We start from the raw sequence: 24,635 nt of genomic DNA on the forward strand, positions 1-24,635 counted from the left end.
TTGCAGATTTTAGGATATATGTTTTTTCTAGTCTGCAAAATATTTTAAAAGTTTGGGAGGAGATGCTTAAACATAAACTTGGGTATATATCTTATGTGACATAGCATGCATTATGATGGGAATGTTATTCTTCATTTAGGCTAACAGGTAATTAATAAAAATTTAATAATTCAGTTATACTGAACAATAATATTGTAAGCAATGTGGAAGATGTTAAATCAACTATTAGAATCTGTGTACAAGTTTAAAATAAATGCGATAAGAACTTCTATATATTTCAGTTACTAAGAAAATTAAAATTATGTTATGCCAAGTTGAAACAGAACACACTTTAAGTACTATAAGGTATGAAAGGGTACATTTTAGATGGATGAATAAACAGGAAATGTTTTGCCTACCAAATGATATTTTACCTACCACCTCAAGGATAGGGTCTTGGCCAACCTGATCTAGTGGGTGGCAAACCATTCTATGATTCTATGATAATGGAAAAAAAAAAATAATAAAAAAAATAAAGACATAAAATCTTACTAAACTCATTTAAGACAACTGAATACAACAGAGTGTTGCTGGAAATAAATGTTAATTTTCAAGTAGAAGTGTTTTATATTGTTTCTAGAAATTAACATAGATTGTGAATATCATAAGTAGAGTCACAGAGACAGGGTGTGGGGCAACTATCATGCTGGTCTGTATATTAGCAATCAGGTACTTGGGCATTTTCGATATCCATATCTAACAAATTCCTTCCAGTGCTATGGCTTTGATGATTCCGGTGGTATCACTTTGATGACAGCTTTACTTGCTTTCTCTCTCCTTTGCTTCCTGTTCTGTACTGCATTGCAACCATGGGGGACTGGATCTTCAGTTAGTATATGCCAGTTGGGGCAAAATAAAAAACTAGACTTTTCAAGTTTGTTCCACATCCACTAGTTTTCTTTGTCACATGGACTGTCACTTATTTCAAGTGAGCAAAAAATCTTCAACGAAACTGTCTATTTTGTTCTCCAATTGAATGGTAATTGAACCATTTTAAAAATTGTGGTTGTTTGTGTAATTGTTGAAATGGGAGAATTAAAGGGGAATGCAAAACTCTTACAATTGTGAATGTTCTGAGGCAGATAAGATATCACCTAGCCTTAGGGACAATATTTACCCTGTATACTTACCATTGGACAGCAGGAAGGTTAAACAAACAAACAAAACAAAAAAAAGAAAGAAAAAGTTGGCTTGTGGGGGGAACAGGAGGAAGAGGACAAAGTTAGGCTGATTTGAATGTTTTTAAGTACTGTTCTTTTGATGGGAGTGTTTTGTGTTCTCACACTCTAATATGAAATCTCCTGTCTCCAAAAGCAACCCAAAATGAATATTGTGATATACTGAAGCAACAAAAAGGAGAAATCAAAAAATTACATGCTTCTGCTTGTAATTACAGTTTTGGCTATTAAAAACTAATTCTGTATTTCCAGAGAAAATCTGCTAAACAACTAATATGAGTTCTTTTCCTTACTTTTTTTTTTTTTTTGTAGTTTTCTACACAAAGTCTTTTTTTACTATTGATCACAAAAAGAAACGTTAAATCTCAAAGGAAAAAAGGTATCATCCAAGGCATACAGAAAATATTTGTAGTTGATCTGGACTGTAAGGAACAGTGGACAAGATCAATAAAGTGAAAACTGAAGATGTAACCTTTCTGGTCTCAAAGCCTGACCGTTCTTTGTTGATCCAATAAAAGGTATTGCTTTAAACTACTGTACTTTATCTACCAAAGAAAGAATTAAAAGTTCAAGGCTTAAGCCCATTTTTTCAACCCACCATACTTTCTAACATCTTATAAATAAGTGCATATATTCATGTTTCTGGTTTTGTGTATCTCCTCTATGATAATTTTGTAAGACAGTTGCAAGTTGATTATTTAACTTTGCTTAGTTTTTAAACCATATTCACTTACTCCTTAATACTTTCCTCACATACAGAAATAGCCTGACTGTTATGGTATACAATTTTGGTGGACTGAGAGCTTGGACAATGTGGACTGCCAATTCACAGAAGGTAGTTAAATGTGTCTAGGATCTTTGTAAGATTCATTCCCTTGCTATGCTCACACATTGGCTGATTAACTATAGAGTGGTAAACATAACAGAATTTATACATGGAATCAGCCTCTGAAAATAGTATTGTAGGGGAATGTGACCTTCTTTAACAATGACTCTGCAGTGATTTAAGATTTTGAACTAAAAAGAAATGAAATTGCATTGAATGCTGTGTTTCACAGAAAGCTAGGAGACATATTTATCCCCTATATGCTAAGATTTTATAGTCCTAAACCCAGCAAAAATGATTCAGTTACAAGTCAAATGCATTCACCTTACAACAGTGAAATATTTGCAGAAATTGCTAGGAAGTTCTGTATAAGCAGAGATGTTCAGACTTGTCAAAGTTCAAAGAAGTGTGGAATTGTCTATTGTATACACCCTTGAAAATTCAGAGTTGGACAAACACATGAAAGCCACGTTGTCTATAGAATAAAGCCACAACTCTATTTGTGACAGGCAGAACATTTTGGACTTGTTTAGAGTGTGGGGTGAAGGGGAAGACAACACTGGTCGAGTGCTTTTGTGATTGAGAGCACTTGCCAAGTCACAAAGGAAGTTTCTAAATGGTCTTGGGCTTGAAGGGCTGTACTTCTATCAGAAAGTCACCCACAGCAATGGCACAAATATTAGGGAGACACTTTCCATTCTTTCTGTGAAGACATGAAGACAGGAAGAATCCTGAAGACAGAAGGTATATAAACTAAAGATGTCATGACTTTATCTTAGTAACTGGGGTAACTGACATGGAAATGGTGGAGTGGGACTCTTTCGCAAAGTACCTTTGCACTTGCTTAACTACTTCTGACATTAATTGTACAAGCAGGCTAGCATATGGCAAATCACATTTTCTCCTTCTTAGGTTTGAGAAGAAGACCTCAGAAGGACATCAGTATGAAATGCTCTGAGGACCAACACCTTAGACACCCAGAATAGTACGTTGATCATAGTGATTGTATGAAGATATGAGCTAAAATAACCCTACTTACTTCAATAAATTAAACAACAATATTAATAACAATAATACTTTCAGTACTATTTTGCTCCATGTTACTGCCTACCAAAGAATGAACATAGACTGGACACAGTTTGTAACTCTCTTATACTACTTATCTAAAGGATAGCAGGTATATCATTCAAATAACAGATTTCCTGGAATTCAATTCCCCTGCCCCCCCACTTTCCCTTCCTTCTCCTCCCTCTTCTCACTCCTCCCCTCCTCCCCAGTTTATCTGAAAATATCTTGCTGCATCTTTGAGAGTCTGGATACTTATTTTGCTATTTGAGGACATGTCCATTCTTCCAGCAAATACAAACAAAAATATTTTGAACTTCAACTGTCAAAATGCATAAAACTTCCTCTCATTATTCATTATGGCAAAAGGTAAGATACAGCATAAACTTCTCATATCATCAAGATCTTTAGGTCATCTGAGCCCCGGGCTTTAATTTAAAGTATGAGCTGCAAAATGAGCCACAGAACACATCGAATCACCAATTTGAAGAAATAACCTTTTCTAGAAACAGACCACTTATCCTTGGGTGCTGGGTAGTCTATTCTTGGCAAATGTATGTATGCACACAAGAAGAGAAAAGCAAGGATTACTGCTTAAGTTTGTATCACTGATTCCTGGTCGGCATTCTACTTCAAATATATTTTGGCATAAATAGTAAGTCTAGTAATTAGCATAATGCTGACCAAGCTGAAAAACAGTAGTAATATATATATTTACTAGCAGTAAATATATATATATATCTAACTTCAGGAAATGTAGACTTCATCTCCAAAAGAAACAGCAGTGAGGAATATTTTCACATTATTTCCGCAAGGATTTCTGAAATATTTTGCTAAAATAACTTACATGCAAATTTATCATAAATAAAGAATTACCAGTTCCTGTAATAATATCTTAGGAACTTCGTATATACAAATTGCGTTTTACAAACGTACACAAAAATGAGTGTACAATTGAATCTTAATTTGTGTATGCAGTTGTCACAATTGTCATGCAAATCAGGAAGTTCTACAAACAAATAGCAATTCATGAATAAGTTAGCTACTTACGTACTCAAAGCCATGATTTGGTACATACATAGCAGTTAACTACAATGCAATATGCATACAACTTCATGTGTGTAAGTGCACTTGAAAATGAAGACCAGGCGATTACTTCTAAAGAGCTGATGTATATTACAGCCCTGAACTAAATATTTTATAGTTTCATAAAAAAAAATGGATTACGAATGAAAACACTATTTACAACAACCTGTAATTTAAAATTAAACTTACACTGATAAGAAAGCTCATAGCAGCTCGGAGAGCAATTTGCTGAAAAAAAAAAGAAAAGAGGGAGAAAAGAAGAGTTCTGTCAACTGCTTGGACAATTAAGAGAAAATACTAAACTGAAAATTAATATGCAAAGGAAAAATAAAACATCAGAAGCAATAAAAACATCAGCAGGTATCATATATAGATAGATGCATAAATAAATAAATGAAGCCAGCTATACATGTTAGATAAATACTGAAGGAAGATGGGCTTGAATTGGTTGCTTGTGGCCAATTCATTCCAAATGGTACTACATTACTTCCAAATCAATGTACTACCAAAAAGTCAGACAATGTACAGATTGCAAGATGGAAGAAATGTAAGCTATACATTGAGACTTGCTAATAAGTGGTCTGATGGCAGCACACAGATGATGAGCATCTGCAGATGATTTAGCCAACGATCTAGAATGCCTGGCACTAAAAGACTGAAGCAGTCAATTCTGCAAGTAATGAAGGCACGGAGAAGTGCAATGGTGTTCGTCACAGAAAGTGGCCTTCAATCTTATGATATGCTATATAATAAATGTCTACTCATATGTTTAAACATGAATTCAAAATGTAACTTGCTTTCTAATATAGCCCTTACATTATTTCAGGTAAACATGATGATTTCTGCAACTTAGTGGAAAGTGTAGTGAGAAGTCAGAAGATTATGATTTTTTTGTAGTTGTGCTCTGAAGAATATTTCCTTTTTATAAAGAGGCAGTAGTATTCAGGTGTTGGCTATCCTTGTTCTGGATGTCTGGAAAACATCTGGATAAAGCTACAATAGAACTTACAGAATTCTCTGCTAAAACAAAGAACAAAATGTTACTAGATGTAAGTTGTCATAAATAGCAAAGAGAAATTAAATAATATTGGCTTCATAAGACCCAAGATGTATGTTTTAACTCCAACTACTATTGGATAGGAAGGAATAAAGAAATTTTGTGTAGTAGGTCTCCTAAAGATTCTGGAGTTTGTGATTTTTCTATGACAAGATCTAGCTGAAGATAAGTTCTAAAGATTAACACTTTATACCAGAGGAAGGATATTCTAGAAGATTTTGGCAGGAAAGTCCTAACGCCTCTTTTGCTCCATGAACACCTTCTCTTCAACTCTACTAAATGAAGAAAGCAGAAGTAGATTAAAATCAGTCACAAACAGAAGAAAGGCATCTTTTGAAAACATAGCTGGAGAATCTAATGCCCATCTTTGAGGATGGGCCACAAGACGTTTAATATATGTCAGTTGCTGAAAACTACTTTGAATAAAAATGTACAATGAGACAAAAACATATTCTAGTTCTACTAAAGGAACAGGCTAACAATATATTTTTGCTGTACTACAACACCTTACAATTGCAGTTATATAACATAGAAATACCATGGTCCTCCTTATTTTCTCTTCCGTTGTCATTTTATCCAACTCATCATTCCATGAACATCAGGACTATTTCAGAAACATATGGAAACACAGACAGCCTTATTTAAGGGTTAATTAGGGGACTCATACTTTACTGGTAACCCCCCAGGAAGATGAAACAGCCCTAAGTGTCTGAAAGGCCACAAAGTGACAATGATTATTGCTACAATCTAGAATGGAATCAATGGAATAATAGCTCTAAGATTTCTTCTCACAGGACTGATTTTGGAATCGAGATTAAGCTGAAACCACGACTGAATAAGAAACACATTATTTAACCATTCATTTCAATAACAGATCACCTTTTATATCTTAAACTCAGCTGCATACACCTATTATGATATTAAATTTTAGCAAAAAATATGTGGTTTGTAGACAATGCATAGAAGTGAAATGGTGCCAGGGTAAACACTACAATATAATTTAAGCAATATTCATTTATAAAATTTCTATGAAAATATGAAATCGAAGGAAAAGACAGAAAGAACTTCTTTTGTTGTTCAAAAATTAGGACCAACCTGGTGATAAGTGAAAATGTGAAAAGCCAAAGATAGAAATAAAATGACGCTGTCTTTCAATCTATACATGAAGTATAAATAAGAGGAAAAGGAAAGGTAAAAATACACATAGTGAACTGTGAAATGTAAAATATCCTCAAAAGCTTTATTTATGCTTTATTTGAAGTTTCTAAAGATTATTTTAAAATTCCAAGCCAGGACAGCTCAGGCAGTATGAATTAACTTTGGAAATGTAATAGTAAAAAATTATCTCTAGTAGCCAACTCTAAATAGTAATGAAACTGTTTTAATTTCTGAAAATGAAGTAAATACAAGATATGCTCAAATGGAAAATAGAAATGCAAATACAAACAGTCTTTAGTAAATCTGGTAATAGTCTAGGGTTGTTTGAGTATTAATCTGTTAAATATAATGGCATATACCTATGGAGGAAATAGAGAAGACAATTCAGTACTTGATTAGCTACAGCAGCCAGCTGTCTCCCCCACATTTTTTTCCAGAATGAACTCTCTTGACTTCTGTCCATAAATTTAGTGGTTCAAAGATCAGTAAAGTATAGAGGTTTATGTCTATGAGTTTTCCAGCTGATTCACATGAATCAGTGGCCTAGTGTATTTTATCTTTATTGATACACACTGTGATTACAGCTCTGAAAAGGTAATGCTCCTGAAACATTAGGTACGTTCATATGAGATCCATGAAGCGTTTCAGATTATAAAAAAAAATGTACTATTTTATGGAAACCAAGCCAGTCCATTAACTTTTCATTGCATAAAACCATCAGGTTAGGCTTTTAATTGAACGGGCTTGCACTTTCTATTGCCCTACCTCTTTTTCCTTTCAATTACAATAGATATTTGTCTTAGCTTTTCAGAGATATGTTCCAAAAGTTGAACAGAGGACATTGTCAAATGTCCAGTATTTAAGCACTCTCTGAGAGAGTACTAACAACATGGTTTCTATCACCACCAAATTAAAAATATTTTTCTGTTTTCTATCACACTACTTGAAAAATATTAGGTCATATTGTCTGTTACCTTACTTGTAGGTTACTCCAATTTTTACATCAACAAATAACAATTGTGCACTTTGTTATTCTACAGATGCACAATCCAGCTGTTTTCTATGTTTGGTCTTATTTTCTTGTATATTTTTTGTATTTTTTTTCACATTTATCTTCTTCCATGATCCAATTCTAAAGATTTTTTCTGATCTCAAATGTATTCCCACTATTTCCCAAATAAGAACACTGAATGTTCATAAACACTTTGCCTTTTAAATAATAACTTTAAAACTATAAATAATTATATAGTAAGTAATACTAAACATTCTATGCATGATGATTTTTTTGTTAGTTCGCAATCAAATTAGAGGAGAAATGCATGGGAAGGATCACACATTCTCCTCTTTTAGGTATAAATGTTTTTGGTTAAGCTTATGTACATACATAACATAATTTTTGAAGGCTAGCAGCTTTATCAAAAAGAGAATGCAAAAATTAACATCTGAACATATCCACATGAAAATACAGATAGGCGCCTGTGTCCAAGAAATTTGTGGCTCTTTATTTTTTTGTAGACTCCTCTCCCCCAACATTGAGGGGGTGGCCTCAGAAGATATTCACACCCTTTGGTGTGTTTCCTTTCCTGAGTACTAAATTAAGTTAAAATAACTGAATGGCAAGGGGAATATATTTCATTTTTCTGAAAGCTGACACTACATCTGAGTTGCTCAAGACTTCCAATAATCCACTTTCTCTGCCTCTGAAAAATAACTGCTATGATAAAGTTAATTAGCTAATGCCTTTAAATCTTAAGGTGTGCCTAGATTAACAGATTTGTATATTAAAAAAAATAAATGTCAGAAGCAAAATGGTCAGCTAATTTGCCTTATAAATGAAGTATTGAAACTGTTTTATACCTTGAAGAGACAATTTAGTTATATTTTTAAAAATAAGTAATTTTATACAGTTTTCACTATTTTTTTCCCTCTACCTGTTGAAAGAAACAATTAAAAAACAACAACAGCAACTACCTGCACCTTCATTATTTTGGTAATGTCAGGAATATATAACTTTGACATGCTGCAGAAAAACAGAACGAGCTGGAAAACCATTGCATTAACTGTGTAAATTTGTTCTACATTTGCACTAAATTGTCATTTACAATTAAAAATAAATAAATGAAGAGATCAACAGTTACAGTCATTAGAATGGAATTTGCTAGTAATTGTTTTTACCATTGTGTAGGTGTATGTTTGACTATAATCCATTTCAAAAGCTTGATAAAAATGTCGTTGAAAGTTTTCTCTTGCATAAAATATTCCTGCATAACCTGTACAAAATATTAGTAATGTGAAAAATACTCTAGAAAAAGGTTCTGTTTTTCAACACAATATTTTTGCATGAAGATCTAAAAAAATAAAAAATAAAAATAAAAAATAAAAAAATTATGTTTAACACTTTAATTTCTAAGCAGTAACTACTGTAAGAGAAGAAAATAAGCTTATTCATTCCTTCAGATGACATAATTTTGAAGAATCTTCACAAGTCAAGGCCTTCATACAACAATGACCTCAAGAAATCAAAAAAGCTATGTCAATGCTTCCAAAAATGCAACTTCTAACATTATGATAAAACATATAAAAGATTACTCTCTGCAAGTCTGAGAGTTCAGATAAATAATGGATGCATCCCATTAAGTGAAGAGTTTGAGTCATGACAGAAAATAAATAAATAAATGAATAAAGAGAAAGTTGAACATTTTTATGATTTGAAGATGATGAAACCCTAATATTTTTAATTTCTATCTTGCATTCAGCTGGACATATTCAAACATGAAATCTCTTCTCCTAACCACAGTCCTTGTTTCTTATGCTTCATTTTTCACTATCACTACCAAAATATGGAGGCAATATTTTTTTTTCATTTTTACAAGTCCCTTCTTTTGTCTTATCAGAGAGTTTAATCTGGTTGAACTCTCTTAAGTGGTGCGTTACAGGAAGTGAGATATTTTACAGAGCTTACAGCTTTATTTTTTTAAGTTATTTTCACAGTACACCGAAAAAATCACTTCATCTTGCAACAGCTAGAGCTAAAGACAAAAATTAAAGTGTTACTTTCTTACAGATCCATTGTAAAGAAAAGCAATATACATCTGCCTTAAATTAAGGCAGTTTGTTAGAATTAATATGACATATATATTTATGTCATAGTTCTATTTAGAGAAACTTGCATTTTGTGAATTCCAATCTTTATAAAATTAAGGACTAAATACAGAAGTCATCATCTTGTCCAATTATTTCATCATGCTATTTTATTTGATGTATATTTGCCTTTTAATCATACCACGTAAAAACAACCTCTGAGTTTTGTTGAATTTACAATAAGAATGTCTGATGAAAAAAATGTGCTTCAAACATTACATTAAGAAAAACAGAAATTCACAAGCTGGTTAAGGCAAAGGAGAAACTGACAAAGGTTTCAAGCACTCAGAGCTTTCATTTATTTCACTTATGACATTTTAGCTTTAGGACTAGACCTTTATATTTCAGGGGTCCAATTAAGTGAACACGTAGAATATACACAGAAATTGGGTAATAGACCGACTAAATAGCTATTGGGTATACCTAACATTTTCAAAAGTTTAGCCTACTCTCTCCCTCTGTGTGTATCTGTGCTGTTGTAACATGAAGTTAAAGACTTCATCTACTTCACAAGGGTTTTATGAAGTTTATTTAAATAATATTTGTAAAGCACAAATAAAGTGATGTATAAGTGAAAATATTGTTGGAGTAAAGCCAAACAAGCTCTGGGCAATTACTGGACTTTGAAAATGATTTTACAGTGTTTTAAAGTTCACAAGTCACACAGCAAATATGGGTTGCATTTGCCACCCAATTATCCAATGCTAAGTTAAAATATAAGATACTGATTTTTGAGCACACACTGTGCCAGGTGGACTCACATTTGTGTGCTTTTTAATGCACATAGAACCTCCACCCCCACCCCCCACCCTGTTATTTTTTATTTTTTTCCCCTTACTGCCAGACTTCATGTATTTTCTGGATTGTCTTCTTTCTCCACTTACTATGAATTTTTAGCTAGTACTTTTTGCATCAGTTGTTTTCATTTATATTGCTGTCTGGTTTTAGGTACCACAAATACATGTAAGATTTATGTGGGATTCTCTTATTTTCATTAAGAAAAAATGGAAAAATACTTTTACAAAACTGCATGACTCTTGCAGATTATCTAAATTTTTCCTTATGAGTTGAACCTGAACCTTGTAGTCAGGCTAAATTTTAATAATCACAAAAAGTATGATTTCATGTGGTATGTTGTGGCAAAAATAGTTTAACACGGAATGAGAAAAAACACAGTTCTGAAATTTGAATTTTCTTAACCAGGACTTTGTTATGTACAGCCATGCAAATATTTCTTGCAAAGAACAGTTGTAAACAATAGCTTTAAGGATAGTTGTAGTAATTAAGTTCAACAATGTAAGATATGAGAGGGAAGATATTTTAAACAAAGATACAAGAACAAGAAGAAGAACAACAACAACAACAAGAACAAGAACAACAACAACAACAAGAAGTATTCATTTGAATACTTTGAAGTAGTATATTTTAGATAAATATGAAATAAATAGTGAAATGCATTGGATATAAATGATTGTTTTCCTAATTCTGAGAATATTTTTCTTCAAAATAAGTCATAGTATATCTTAATATCATGTAAATATAAATAACTGTGTGTGTTCTCATTTGTTTAATTATAATATTTCTTTATATACATTTTAAATTAATAGCATAAATACTATTAAACAAATCTTAGACATTCATGGTTCATGTAGATTTTTAGAGTACACATTTTCTTCAGAATTTATTTTTTTTCTTTTTCTTCTTTTTTTTTTTTTTTAAGTAATAAAATCAATTAGTTCCTGTTTTAGCCTTCGAGAACAGAAAGCAGATATTTTATCTGCTAGCTTTCTTTGGAGCATCCCTGTTCTATACTTACTACTTTCATAAGTAAACAGTTGGCAAGGAACTCCCTCTTGTGGTCAAACATTCTTAATTAGGAAAAAGGGTCTGCAGTCAGCTGATGGTACGGGTTATTGGAACATGGGTCACTTGAAACCATTAAGATTAACAGTACTGATGTAAGTAGTTTTAGTGAAGCAGTTCATTGCAAATTAGAGATGAACATATGCTCTTAATTTTTGCTAAAAAATAAGGATTTGCACCACTGCTCTGGATAAATCAGTTCTCCTTTTCCGTAGCTATATCTATAGCAAGACCTTAATTCACAATTCACATTAGTGATATAAAGCAAAATGAAAAGCTTCTCAGTGGTTCTGAATTCCCATAAAACTTTGACAAAAACATATTAGATGAGCTTCAAAAAGTGAACAAGGGGTGAATGTTTGTTTCCAACCTACTGTTAACTAGTGTTTGGCCATGGGAGGTACAAGTGTTGTGCCTTACACTCAGGAGAGTTTTCAGGTGCTCCAAATTATGGATGAAATAAAAAAATAAAATAAAATAAAATAAAATGTAAAATAAAATAAAATAAAATAAAATAAATAAAACAAAACAAAATAAAATAAAAAGCTCTAATATCTGGCAGACAGAAATATTATCCTATACTTAAGAGTTTGATTTCAATTCTGCTGCCAAACACTTCAGCAACAGAAAAAACAAACAAACAAACAAACAAACAAAGAACTGTAACTGACTGATTTTTCATCTATGCTACACACTGAATATTTCTACTCAGGAAAATATCCTAATGTGAAGGTCAAGCTCAGTTGCTCCAGTAATTCTCCATTTTTTCTTGAAAGCAGGATTGAGACCTGACTTTTTATTTCGTCTTATTCCTTACAGTTCTTAGTCTACATTACAGCTTCAAGATGTAGATAGAAACATGAAATGCCATGACAATGCACCAAAGATAAAGAATGTTTTTTTAACCCTAATTTAATGATATCTGGATTCCACTAGTAAAGTTTTTGGACTTTGAGTCCTTAAAAAGATATTTACTTTACATCCTGTATAAACATGTGCAAAGGAAAACACACAGGTTTAGAGGAACTGAAAGACGAGAAGCACATCATATAACATGGGACTGTAGATGTTGGCTTTGTTGATGGACCAAAATTTAACTGCTCCCCGATAAATCCAGCTGTCTTTTGAAGTTCACCTGAAGTCCAAACAATGGCATGAGAACTATTTGCACTGTGAGCAACATTGCCATTTACTTATAAGCCAGACAGTCAGCAGAAAGTGGACACTTGCAGGAACAGCAAAATATAATAATTTCTCTTTATGAGCACTTTTACTCATGCACATTAAATGCATGACAATGCACTTTGTCTTCAGGACACCTCACATTCCAGATAGCAGAAATATGAATGGTGGTATAAAGATCGGTATTACATTTAGCTTTCCTGGGAGAAAGTATGGTATTAATCTTTATTAAGTAAAAGAAAAATCAAGGTTGATGTAGCAATAACCTAGTCAGAGAAGAAAATAATAATAATAATAATAATAATAAATAATAATAATAATAATAAAAACTACTGTTTATTAGGAATCAAATAATTAATCAATTGATTAAAAAAAAAATCAGAATCTGTGTTTATGTCTTACCTCTAAAACATAGAATCTGTGCTCTGCTGGGGAAAAAATAAATATATAAATAAATATATAAACAAGGAGAAAATGTAGGGAGTTTAAGCAGTCCTTCACTTTTGCAGTCCTGTGATGACATGAGGCCTACAGAGCTGTGATATATCTAGAGATCAGTAAATGCCTGAGATATGGGTGGTCAGTAGACCACTCACGGATATCACCATCATCTAGAACTTCTGTCTCAGTCATTCTTTGTGTACTTTTCTGGTAGATTCTTTAAAAGTTAAATCTAGCAGGAGTTGTTCAGGGACAAACCTTTGAAGAGGTATGTTTTAGAGACTCCTCTCTGTACAACTGCAAGGGGGCTGCACTTACTAAAATTACTAGTAGCATCACACTATACAAATACCACAAATACCAAGACAAACATGAGAATCTGCCAGGCCCTGGGGTCTTAAAATCAAGACAATGGAAAATAAAAGGGTCGCACACAAAGAGGAAAGGCAAGGAATTAGCTGTGTGGTTTCTCCTCTTGTTTCCTTGTAACACAGAAATACACATAGGTCTTCAGTAGTTGTATGCCATTGTCAAAAATAACTCTAAAATACATATGTTTCCATATGTCTATACCAAAAACCAGGTGGGCCCTGCTGAGAAGTAGGGAGACTGAAGATTTCATCCAGGCACAGGTCAAATTGCAGTGGCTAGGTTTCAAACATAATCCCATTTGAATATCTTGTAGTCTATAGCTGTAGATCCACTGTGTTAACTGTGTTTTTTAATCAGTTTTCTAAGCCTCACGGTAAAAACTTTTAAAGGGTTGCCTTTCATCATATTGTCCATCCCTCAGTGGAGAATATCATAATGGATCTGCACATAATGGACCCAGAAAGCCCATCTGATAAACAGGTGGCTCAGAGGCTGGTGCCAGCACACAAGTTTATTTATTTTTGACCACAGGGCACTCTACTCGGCACCCGGCCTGCTAACTGCAGATAAGTCCCACCTGTCTCTAAGGGGAAAACGGATACTAGCGCAGGAGCTGGCAGGGCTCATTGAGAGGGCTTTACACTAGGTAGGAAGGGGGATGGGGAGGAAACAAGGCTCATTAGAGGTGTGCCAGGGGGAACAATGTCAGGGCTGGGGGAGAAGGCAATGGCCCAACTGAAGTGCATCAACACTAATACATGCAGCATGGGCAACAAACAAGAGGAGTGGGAAGCCATCATGCAGCAGGCTAGCTATGACTTGGTTACCATCACTGAAACATGGTGGGACCACTCCCATGACTGGAGTGCTGCAATGACTGACTATACACTCTTCAGAAGGGACAGGCAGCACAGAATGGTTGGTGGTGTGGCTCTCTATATTAGAGAGTGTTTTGATGTTGTGGAACTCAAGGCTGAGACTGGGAATGATAAGGTTGAGTCCCTGTGGGTTAGGATCAGTGGGAAGGCCAACAAGGCAAGCATCCTGGTCAGGGTCTGTTATAGTCCACCAGACCAGGATGAGGAGACAGATGAGGAGTTCTACAGGCAGCTGGCAGAAGGTGTGAAATCACCAGCATTTGTCCTCATGGGAGACTTCAGCTTCCCAGACATATCCTGGAAATGCAATACAGCTCAGAGGAAGCAGTCTAGGAGGTTTCTGGAGAGTGTGGAATGTAGTTTCCTGACACAGCTGGCTAGTGAGCCTACTAGGGGAGTAGTTCACAAACAGAAGGACTGGTGGGAGATGTGGTGGCTGGGAGCTGTCTTGGGCTGAGTGACCACGAAATGGTAGATTTCTCTATTCTTGGTAAAGTCAGGAGGGGGAACAGTAAAACTGCTGTCTTAGAATTCCGGAGGGCAGACTTTGAGCTGTTCAGGACACTGGTTGGCAGAGTCCCTTGGGAGGCAGTTCTGAAGGGCAGAGGAGTCCAGGAAGGCTGGGCTACTCAAGAAGAAATCTTAATGGCTCAGGAGCGGTCTGTTCCCACATGCCAAAAGACGAGCTGGTGTGGAAGAAGACTGTCCTGGCTGAACAGAGAGTTGTGGCTAGAGCTTAGGAGAAAAAGGAGGGTTTATGATCTTTGGAAAAGAGGGCAGGCCACTCAGAAGGATTATAAGGATGCGTAGGGACAAAATTAGAAAGGCCAAAGCTCATCTGGAGCTCTATCTGGCTACTGCTGTTAAAGACAACAGAAAATGTTTTTATAAATACATTAACACAAAAAGGAGGACTAAAGAGAATCTCCGTCCTTTACTGGATGCGGGGGGAAACTTAGTGACAAAAGATGAGGAAAAGACTGAGGTGCTTAATGCCTTCTTTGCCTCAGTCTTTAGTGGCAAGACCAGTTGTTCTCTAGACACCCAGTACCCTGAGCTGGTGGAAGGGGATGGGGAGCAGAATGTGGCCCTCACTATCCATGAGGAAATGGTTGGCGACCTGCTACAGCACTTGGATGTATGCAAGTCAATGGGGCCGGATGGGATCCACCCGAGGGTACTGAGAGAACTGGCGGAGGAGCTGGCCAAGCCGCTTTCCATCATTTATCAGCAGTCCTGGCTATCAGGGGAGGTCCTGGTTGACTGGTGGCTAGCAAATGTGACACCCATCTACTAAAAGGGCCGGTAGGTAGACCCGGGAAACTATAGGCCTGTCAGTTTGACCTCAGTGCCAGGGAAGCTCATGGAGCAGATTATCTTTAATGTCATCACGCGTCACTTGCAGGGTAACCAGGCGATCAGGCCCAGTCAGCATGGGTTTATGAAAGGCAGGTCCTGCTTGACGAACCTGATCTCCTTCTATGACAAAGTGATGTGCTTAGTGGATGGGGGAAAAGCTGTGGATGTGGTCTACCTTGACTTCAGTAAGGCTTTTGACACCGTTTCGCACAACATTCTCCTCAAGAAACTGGCTGCTCTTGACTTGGACTGGCATATGCTTCGTTGGGTTAGAAACGGGCTGGATAGCTGGGCCCAAAGAGTCCACGGTGAATGGACTTAAATCCAGTTGGAGGCCGGTCACTAGGGGAGTCCCCCAGGGCTCCGTACTAGGGCCAGTTCTCTTTAACATCTTTATCGATTATCTGGATGAGGGGATCAAGTGCACCCTCAGTAAGTCTGGAGACAACACCAAGTTAGGTGCATGTGTCGATCTGCTCGAGGGTAGGAAGGCTCTGCAGGAGGATCTGGATAGGCTGGACCGATGGGCTGAGGCCAACTGTATGAAGTTCAACAAGGCCAAGTGCCGGGTCCTGCACCTGGGGCACAACAACCCCAAGCAGCGCTACAGGCTGGGAGATGAGTGGCTGGAAAGCTGCCTGGCAGAGAAGGACCTGGGAGTATTGGTTGATAGTCGGCTGAATATGAGCCAGCAGTATGCTCAGGTAGCCAAGAAGGCCAACCGCATCCTGTCTTGTAGAAGAAACAGTGTGGCCAGCAGGACTAGGGAAGTGATTGTCCCCCTGTATTCGACTCTGGTGAGGCCGCACCTCGAGTACTGTGTTCAGCTTTGGGCCCCTCACTACAAGAAGGACGTGGAGGTGCTTGAACGAGTCCAGAGAAGGGCAACGAAGCTGGTGAGGGGTCTGGAGAACAAGTCTTACGAGGAACGGCTGAGGGTGCTGGGGTTGAGAAGAGGAGGCTCAGGGGTGACCTTATCGCACTCTACAGGTACCTTAAAGGAGGCTGTAGCAAGATGGGGATTGGCCTATTCTCCCACGTGCCTGGTGACAGGACAAGGGGGAATGGGCTAAAGTTGTGCCAGGGGTGGTTTAGGTTGGATATTAGGCAGAACTTCTTTACTGAAAGGGTTGTTAGGCATTGGAATGGGCTGCCCAGGGAAGTGGTTGAGTCACCATCCCTGGAGGTCTTTCAAAGACTTTTAGATGTAGAGCTTAGTGATATGCTTTAGTGGAGGACTTATTAGTGTTAGGTCAGAGGTTGGACTAGGTGATCTTGGAGGTCTCTTCCAACCTAGAGGATTCTGTGATGCTGTGATATCTACTTTTGTTTGTAAAATATGTGGTTTGCATTTGTTTTTAAAGAGAAAAATGTCATACAATATTTGTACATTGCTATGCATGCAAATTGCAAAAATTTTTGATGGACTCTGCATTCAAGTAAAAAAAAATAAAAATTAGGGATTATCTGGACTATACTGGGCTTGTTTGGTATATCATTCAGAAATTACATAGCTAAAATACTTTGAGTGCATCATGTTTCATGGTGATACCATGTCTGTTATGCAATTCATGTAAGATTTACATATTCATGCAAAATGTTTGATCAAAGATACAAAAAAATAATGTTTTCAGTCTAGCGTTTAATGACTCCCTCTTATATTTGTTGTGGGTTTCAAACACCTATACAAATAGCTATGGGATTGACATGGGAAACTCACAGCTTTTGCTTTGAGGTTGCAAATTCTTCCTTTGGTTGTATCATAGCTCCATTCTTTTGCATTTAAATCCAAGTCTCTGTTCATATTTCTCATAAAAATCCATAGGTCTTTTGTGCTTGACATTCTCACATGGCACCACGTAAAGTAGCCACACAGCTGCAAATAATCGCACTACATGGTTCACTTGTGCACTGATAATGCTTTATGAATAGAAGCACAATTCTTGCTATCAAAGGAATCAGAAATTGTAACAAACACTATAAGACCTCCCTGAAATACTTCCCAGATTTATGGTTTAAGGACACCAAAACTTTTATTTCATGGAAAATTGTGTTCTACTTATAACACTGTATTTAAGAAAAGATATATCTTTGAATTCATTTATTTTATTCAAACAATTTTAATATCCATTCAGATTTAAAGGAAAAAGTCTACAAAGAAACAACATAATTTGTACTAATCAAGAGACCCGAGGAATTACCAGTAGTAGAATATGGGCAACACTTCACCAAATTAACTCAAGTATTCTACAAATATAATTTATTTATTCATAATACAATACTTCCAGGAACTCAGCATCTCTTCTTACCTTATCCCATTTTATATCTCTCATTTCCTTAAAATCATACAGAGCTTATAAAATAGTAGTCCAAGATCACCTATAAAACAAGTATATGAAGTCAGTCTGTGCATTACTTCTCCTTTTTTTTTTTCTTCAGTTAAGATAGGAAAGGATCTTCTGAATCCACTAAAATCTGGTAAAAAGGTTCAGCAAGGACCTTGGTTTATTCCATGTCTGTTAGAAAAAAAATATCAGAAATAGAATTTTAAATTTGTGGTCCTGTTTTTCCATTGAATCCAGAGACAGAGACAGTTAAGGCAACTTCTGTCTCCTTTTATGTTCCTGTAGTGTAGGGAATAAAAACCTGAAAAAGTCTTGGGGGAGGGGAGGTGGGGCAGGTGGGGGATACACAAACCTGTACAAACAGGAAAACCTGTATCAAAGTGTTCTCCAGCCACATCTTTAAGAAATAGGTGTGGACCTATCCTCAGTACAAGGAAAAGAGGTCTTGGTTAGCAAGGATATGTTCTGTCAGTGTGACTCTATGGAAAAAAAAAACCAACATACCTATCTCTGCCCTCTTTAAATATTTAATGCCATAAGAGCAACTTTAGAGACCTTGACACAACAGGTGACCCACACATTTCTACTAAAAAGGGTTATCAACAGCAGGATTTTCTGCTCTTGCTGAAAATCTCCCCACAGTATTTAAGTCTTGACCATTATTAAACTGGATAGAGGAATCATTACGTTGCAAAGGCCAAGAAGAAGCAAGATTGACTTGTCCAATTTTATGGTCTCTGTGGAAACAACTGTATACGAGAGAACATATTCTAAAAGCAGAAAATAATTTGGAATGTTTTCCATTTAATAACCAAACTGTTGATATGTTCACATGGAATTTACAGGAACTTACATGAATTTACAGTTATAGAACGAAAGAGTTCAAACGACGCCTCAATGATCCTTAAATGCAACTGGCTGTATGTGAGTCACTACTACAGAAGTCTATGGGTACATCTTTCATAATAGTACTGTAGAAGCTTTTTTTTTTTTTTTTTCAAGGGCTAATCCATAAAACATAAGAGACTGTGATTAAAGCAAAACCCAGAATAGTACTGAAAATGTGCACCATAAAAGAGCCTCAACCACTAGAAATTTGGATTGGTTGCATGAAAATCGTAGAAGTGTGAAGCAAGTCAGTAGGTAGACAATCACGCTGTGCAGATAAAAGTGAGTGGTAGAATGAGTGGGTGGTAAGGCTTTTTAATATCTCCCTGGGGAGAAAGAATGAGGCATCAGTGAGAGTTGTTGTGAAGAATAATACCTGAAGCATTAGAGCAAGCGATAAGTGTCTGATGAATGTTATGACTCCAGATAGAATGAGGCTTTAGAGAAATACTTCTTATTTATGCTTTACCCCCCACCCCCCACCTACCCCCCACCCCCTTAGAAACTTAGAAGCTGACAGGAAATACATACTTATTTTTAACATTCGATGTAATTTTGAGAACAATAAAGGTAGAATTACAAGTGGAGTATGTGATTCCAGCTTGTGGCAGTGGTTGTTGAGAGAATGCCCTCAAAGAGAAAAAGAAGATGAACTTCATATGAAAAAATAAATAAATAAATAAATAAAAATATCAAAAGTGTGCCTACAGTGAAGTTTATTATGGTCACATTAAAGAAACAAGAAACGGAATAAACAGACACTGAGCGGCATATATACTGTGACATGCTAAAAGATGAAAAGAGGCTTGCCAGACTATAGGTTTCAGAAGGGTAGAATGACTGCTTGGATGGGAATTCTAAAAGCTGTCTAGTCAGGGTTAGACTGCAGAAAGCAAGTCTGATTAGATCAGGGCTCTGTCTGGTCAAGTCTTCAGCTTGGGATGGAGGTGCCACACTGGGAAACCTGCTCCACAGTTTGACCACTCTCAAGGCAATAATAACTTTTACATCTTGTCTTATGTTTTTCTGACTTGATTGGACCTAACATCATAACATTTTAGTCTGTTGTACAATTATTTTTGTCACAGCTACGTCTCTTGGTAGCTGCTATCCCCCAAAAACCACAGCATGTAGATTTCCCTATTTCCCTTCTCCATAGTAATTTTTAAGTAATGTCCCTAGCTGTAAACTGTTGTTGTTGTTGTTGTTGTTTTTATAGCAGTACAAAATTACCCATCAAATTTATGTATGTATGTGGAGACTGGTTATGTAAATCTTGCCTTAGACCCCCTTCTCCTAGTTTGGTTAGGTTTCTGATTCCCTTCTCTTGGTTTGAAATTTCTTTGTAGATCTCTCCTTCCAGTGCTTCTCTGTACTTGATGTAAACTTTCATAAATCTGATTGTGCACATCATTTTATTATTATTTTTTTTTTTTTTGGTTGGTGCAGGGGGGGTGAGGGGAAGAATTGGAAGACTAAGACCTAACAGAGTCATTCATTTTAAGGGACTGAATTTTTTAAAAGAATTAGTGCTGTAAGGTAGTGCCTTAAGAAATTGTCAAAATGAGCACAGGCCTAAAGTTGAGGAAAAAAAATAAAAGTATAAAGAGTGCCCAAATTGACAGAGAAAAACAATATACTCAGAAAGGAATGTTGCTGTTAAAAATGGCCTTTGGAGTATAGGTTTGCATCATTTCACCTTTTGCCACAGGATTAATGTATAGTCTAGTCACAAGATGTTAGGAAACATTATGTCAATAAGAGTGCATCCAAGGAGCTACAATGGATATTACCAAAACTCTGTCTGAAGTCACAATAACATGGGTGCAAAGACCTAATGTACCTCAGGGACAGCAGTTTCTTGTGCCTAGTAAATGTCATTGAATATATATACTTGTGAATACCATGATGGTTTTGCAAAGACAGTGTAGAGTATAAACACATCATGTTAGGATACGAAAATATCCATCAGAAACCATGTAGTAGGAGATGTTGCATTCATATTCCCATCATATTCCACAACAAAAATGTTCTAATATTTAGTGAAAGTTTGAGCTGCTTACATGGCATCTTTTTATTAAAGGAGGTGAGAGAGAACCTCAGAAAATGTGAAGGAAAATATGTTCAGATGTACACACCTTTGGCTCAAGATATCAGAGACGTATCTGCAAAGGTTCTGGATTAAATACTAGTGATAGTATTACACTACACTGCTATACACTTAATGACATAGAGTCACAGAACAGTTTGGATTGGAAAGGACCTCGAAGATCATCGAATTTCAACTCCACTACCATGGGCAGGGAAGCCTTCCACCAGACCAGGTTAACTGAGATGAAAAAAAAAAAAAAAAAAAAAAAAAAGGATCAAATTTTGTAGCTTCAGGAAACTGCAAACAATCTAAGACATTTTAGAGACCTTGTTGCTTTTAATTACAAGAACTAGACAATCATGGCAAACCTCTACCAAATTTTGTTATAATCTGAAGTTGAGAATAGCTATTAGCAAATTTAGACTTGTCTTGAAAAGTATTGCCCTCAACACTATCCACGAGTCAGAACTATCTACAAAGTCTCCAGAGGATACTGCATGGCTGTCACTTGCCAAGAACACACACTGCAAAGAGTTAAGGATAATTCTCAGAAACGGATTTTATGACATGAGAGAATCAGAAATAGAACACACATAATAGCAAGAAAAAAAAAAAAAAAGTGAAATAAATCAGAAAATGAAACAAGGTAGTACAACTCCTCCACAAACCTTAATAACATAAATGAGATGTATAAGGTTGACTTAAAGGCCAGAACACATACATGAAATCACAAAGCCAGGTTCAAAGGATAAATATTGACCAAATCTAACTGAAAAATAATAGGACTTGTTCCAGTAAATATCACAATGGTCACACAAAAACACATCAAAATCTTTCAAGACATAACCAGCAAAGAGTTTGGAGAAGAAAAACCAAAAAATTAGTTTGGTTTTTCACTTGAACTACATTTCAGGTTGCGCTCCTTGAAAGATTTTCTAGTTGCTTACTAACTTACTCTTTCATGTTAGTTTCATCTGTTAATGCTATTATTATTAAACAATCTGAAAAGCAGAATACAAAGCCAGATAGTCACCTAGTCAGATGGTGTATTTTACAAACTTTATTGATTTATTTTTGTAATTTCAGTCTATTCACTTAATTTTATACTTTAATATTAATGCAAATAAATCCCAAAAAGATTCACAAAATTAAACTGATATATGTATCCATCACTGAAATACAACCACCTCTAATGTAAGATCTGGCAAGTGTTGAATACTACCTACCATACCTAATTAATTTTTGGAGGGGATTCAAGTACACAGAATTTAATAGACCAAAAGCAGAAGTTCCTCATAGAGAGTACAGAAAATGTAACTCTTAATAAGACTAAATAGAATCCCTATGAATTTTTAAATTGGAAATTTATATTCTCTAAGGGCTACTCAGTTGTACTAAGCAAACCACTACACAAGTCTTCTGTACTACAAACAGAATACATTTCCTTGGTAAAAGAGAGCACCATGCCTTTTGACATTGTCTTAGCTTCTGTGTCCTGTGACCCCTATATATTCAGGTATATTATTGTTATAGGTGTTTCAGTGAACAGTTTAAGTTATCTAGCTATCTTTGCTTTGTGTTTTGAAATAAACTGAGTATTTAGTTAGAAGCCATTAAAAATAATATGGTATTATAACTCTGGAACATGACTGTTTTCATTTCTTTTAAGATTTCATCATATTTTCCTACTCCATACGCTGAAAACCATAAATTGTCTCTTTATTTCACAACTGTGCAGTTTGAAAATGTCCTTACTATGGGTATGGTTGCATCAGCATAATGCCAAAATGCACTTAGAACACCAAAGCAAAAAAAAAGTTATTTAGCATAACTGGATTATTGCTCTCAGAACTACATAATTTAAAATACAATGCTAGCATCCACAAGGGAAAATCCAGATGGTTAGCAAGTCCCTGTATAGTCACAGTCTCATGAAATTACTCTCCTTAACCCAAAGGCTTTTGTGTTTTTTTTTTTGTTTTGTTTTTTTTTTTTCCCCTCCATATTACTTAAGTTTGTAAGAAAATATGAATTTAAAGTGGTGGCGTGACAGGATGCCAACCCACAACTTGTCTGTAAAATTAATACCTGGATCATACTCTTCTTTAAGCCCATGAGAAATTCTGATACTTTTGGAGCTTGTTTGATTGGAACCCCATTTGATTGGAATCAAATGACAGATCTTTTACAACTTCAGATGTTAGCTAGTTAGTGCTTTTTTACCTATGTTAGCAGTTCCTGATGTAAGTGAGATAAGCACTTGATATTTCAGACACACATGAAAATGCCATATAACACCACTCTGCAGTAAAAATCTGCAGGAGGGAGAAAATAAGATGCATTAAACTCAGGAGTTCGTTGCTGCAGTGTATCTTCTCCCTTGGAGTGCAATTGCAGAACAGGAAGGAAGAGTGAAAACAGCTGGATCCTTGTGAAAAGGAAGTTTTCAACTCCAGGAAGAGTTCTTCTTTGCATACGTATTTGCAGTGCCGCCATGCTCTCAGCTGAAAATCACGGTGAAATGCCACCAGGAGAGCTAAAGTACTAAAGTAAAGAGTAAAGAATGTAGCTACTTAGGACAGATACAACATATTCTAAATACCTTTGCAAAGCAAACATTTGTTCATAGGTCAGAAAGAATTACTGTGTGCTGTAACTACACAGTTTTAAAGATTTTTGGGGGGATGCCTAGTATGTCCTTTACACCTACAGTAGGGATTTTCTGTAACATTTCCCGGGGAACACCTATGCATTTCCAATATTGTCATTCACTGCCTTTGGAAGAAAGCACTTCATGAAATGTGGACAGGGCTTGGATACACGTGTCTGGGCACAGCTGAGAAGGATGAGGTGGTGTAACAATGTCACGTATGGATTATGTCCCACTACTTCGTATAGGTGCTGGCCAGACTTCTCTGCCTGTTTTTGGAGTCTTAACTCTGTTTTTGGTGTGAAAAAAAATATCTAGATTTTGGTGTTGCACTCATACTTCCTCTCACTGTAGTTAATTGGCTTACCAATCTCGTCAATAGGAGAAGTATCAAGGCCTTTAACTAGTCCTTTTCTGGATATTCCATATGACACTTTTGACATTTCAAAATATTTATAAAGCAAACTGTTTCATTGATCAGTCCAAGTCTGTGTTGCTGGTTTTGTTTTCTTAAAAAAAGTTTCAGATCAGGACAGGCTTTGGGGCATCAACAAATTATCGTCCTGATTCTCCTCTGTGCAGCCTTGACTATCCACCATGATTTTCCTCACAATTAAGTTATTATTATTATTATTATTACTATTATTATTATTAGCAGTACAGATATCAACATTAATGGCATTTATTTGTTTATTTAATTAGTTTTGTACTTTCCATTCAAGATATTTTCAGCATGTTTTTTAACTGAATGTTGTGAAGTAGGTTTTAATCACTTATTTTCCACTTCCTTTTGTAATACCTTCTCAATATCTTACATTTAATTTCCCCCTATAGTTTAAGTCCTCCTTTATTTAGCAAACTGTTTCTTTTATTCTTTAGCCTGCTCTGAAGAATGTTGAAAATACCATAGCTGTTATTGTTTTACAAGTTTCTAGCCACACAACATAAAACATTTTTAACATTAAATATTACATCTAAATCATTGTAAATTAACTCATTCATGTTTTAGTAAATG

This window comes from Anser cygnoides, chromosome Z (assembly GCF_040182565.1).
Source record: "Anser cygnoides isolate HZ-2024a breed goose chromosome Z, Taihu_goose_T2T_genome, whole genome shotgun sequence".
Lineage (NCBI taxonomy): Eukaryota > Metazoa > Chordata > Aves > Anseriformes > Anatidae > Anser > Anser cygnoides.